Source organism: Chrysochloris asiatica, unplaced genomic scaffold (assembly GCF_000296735.1).
Source record: "Chrysochloris asiatica unplaced genomic scaffold, ChrAsi1.0 scaffold00048, whole genome shotgun sequence".
In the NCBI taxonomy this organism is placed as follows: Eukaryota; Metazoa; Chordata; class Mammalia; order Afrosoricida; family Chrysochloridae; genus Chrysochloris; species Chrysochloris asiatica.
The window spans coordinates 6,821,209-6,823,941 of record NW_006408566.1 but is presented as its reverse complement, the minus strand read 5'-3'; the positions used below and the strand labels follow the sequence as shown (position 1 = coordinate 6,823,941).

The window sequence follows — 2,733 nt, the reverse complement described above, 5'->3', positions numbered from 1 at the left end:
AGAATACAACCCAGACACACAGCTTTCCTAATGTTAAACTAGTTAGTGTTCCCTTGTTCTGTTCAAACAATTGCCTCTTGGTCTATGTACAGGTTCTTCAGGAGCACAATTAAGTGTTCCAGAATACTCATTCTCTGCAGTGTTGTCCATACTTTGTCATGATCCACACAATCAAAAGCTTTTGCATAGTCAATAAAGCACAGATCAACATCTTTCTGGTATTCTTTGCTTTCAGCCAAGATCCATCTGATGTCAGCAGTGATACACCTCATTCCATGTCCTTGTCTGAATCCAGCTTGAAACTCTGACAGTTCTCTGTCAATGTTTGGTTGCAACCATTTTTAAATTATCTTTAGCAAAATTTTACTTGCATATGATATTAATGATATTGTCCAATGATTTCTACATTCCGTTGGGTACTTCTCTTTGGAATGAGGACAAATAATGACCTTTTTCAGTCAGATGGCGAAGTAGTTGTCTTCCTAATTTCTTGGTATACATGAGTAAGTGAGTGCTTCCATTGCTTCATAGGTTTGCTAAAATTTTTCAATTTGTGTTCTATCAATTCCTGGACCCATGTTCTCTGCCAATGCCTTCAGTGCACCTAGGACTTCTTCCTTCAGTATCTTGGCTCTTGATCATATGCTATATCTTGAAATGGTTGAGCATTTAGCCATTTCTTTTTGTTACAGTGACTCAGTAGTCCTTCAATCTTCTTTTGATGCTTTCTGCATCATTCAGTATTTTGCCCATAAAATCCTTCAGTATTGAAAGCCAAGGCTTGAATTTTTTTCAGTTCCCTCAGCTTGAGGAATGCTGAGCATGTTCATCCCTTTTGCTTTTCTATCTCCTGGTCTTGCACATTTAGTTATAATATTTGACTTTGTCTACTTGAGCTGACCTTTGAATTTTTCTTTTCAGGTCTTTCACCTTATTTCTTCCATTGCTTTAGCATCTCTATGCTGGAGAACAAGTTCCAGAGTCTCTTCTGACTTACATTCGGGTCGTTTCCTTCTTTTCTGTTTCCTTAATGACCTTTTGCTTTCTTACTGTATGATCCCACAATTCTTCTGGTCCTCAGTCTTTAGTGTCTAACTCATCAAATCTGTTCTTCAGATGATGACTACATTCAGGTGGGTATGTTCAGGGTCGTATTTTGTCTCTCGTGGACTTGTTCTCATTTTCTTCAACTTTATCCTGAACTTACATAAGAGCAATTGATGGTCTGTTCCACAATCTGCCCGTGGCCTTGTTTTGGCTAATGATATAGAGCTTTTCCACTGTCTCTTTCCACAAATGCAGTCAATTTGATTTCTGTGTATTCCGTCTGTTGAGGCACATGTGTATAGTCATTTTTATGTTGTTTAAAAAGGGTATTTGCAGTGAAGAAGTCATTGATTGATCTTGCAAAATTCTATCACACAATCTCCAACATTATTTCTGGCACCAAAGCCACATTTTCCAATGACTGATCCTTCCTCTTTGGTTCCAACCTTTGTATTCCAATTGACAGTAATTATCAATACATCTTAATTGCATGTTTGGTCAATTTCTCACTGAAGTAGGTAGAATTCTTCAGTTTCATCATCATGGGGTTTAGTGGTTGGTGTATAAATTTAGTAATAATGATATTAACTGGTTTTCCTTATAGGCTTAGGGATTTAATTCCTATCACAGACATTGTTGTACTACAAGACAGATTTTAATATGTTCCTTTTGATGATGAATGTGACACCATTCCTCTTCAAAATGGCCAATACCAGTCCATTTCAGCTCACTACTGCCTAGGATATTGATGTTTATGTGTTCCATTTCATTTTTGACAATTTCCAATATTCCTGGATTCATACTTCGTACATTCCGTGATCTGATTATTAGTGGATGTGCACAGCTGTTTTTCCTCATTTGGATTTGTGCTGCATTAGCAAAGGAAGGTCCTGAATGTTTTACTCTATTCAGGACATTCTGGTCATCTCCACTTTGAGGAGGCAGTTCATTCCCAGTCGTATTTTGAGTGCCTTTCAACTTGAGGGGCTCATCTTGCAGTTCATCTAACAATATTCTGGTGTTCTTCATCATGTCTCAGTATTCAATATTTGTATGCTATCTGACAGTGTTCCCCTGCTATGCATAAGGTTTTCAGTGACTAAATCCTCAGAAGTAGTTCATTTTTCCTTCTTCCTAGTCTGTCTTCATCTGGATGCTCAGCTGAAACCTCTCCACCCTGAGTGACCCTGCTACAGTTAAAATGCTGGTGGTATTGCTTCCAGAATCACGACATGCAAGCCACCACAGAAAAACAGACAGACAACTGGTGGAGTGAAGCTTATATATGTATACACATATATAAATGAAATATGTGTAGAATATTGTTTGATATAAATACCATATATGTATGTATATACATATGTAAGATGTCCTAATGTGGTGCTTTGGGTTAATGTGCTGGACTGCAATGTTGTTTTGAACTGGAAAGTAGGCAGTTCAAGCTTACTTGCTGCTCCTTGGAGTCCATATACAGGGTCTCTATGGGTCGGAACTGAGTCAACAACACTTAACAGCAATGCATATATAAGCTACACTCCACCAGTTGTCTGTCAGTGTGTCATATTATCATGACTTGCATGTTACTGTGATTCTGGAAGCTATGCCACTAGTATTTGAAATATTTGCTATGAGTTGGAACTGACTTGACAGCACTTAACAACAACAACATGTATGTGTGTGTATATA

At 37.8% G+C, this 2,733-nt stretch overlaps 1 protein-coding gene across 6 annotated transcripts in view; it reads left to right on the top strand.

The window, feature by feature from the left end:
* SGIP1 (SH3-domain GRB2-like (endophilin) interacting protein 1) overlaps positions 1-2,733 on the top strand; it is a 360,328-nt gene that overhangs the window by 259,966 nt on the left and 97,629 nt on the right. The window lies entirely within an intron of this gene.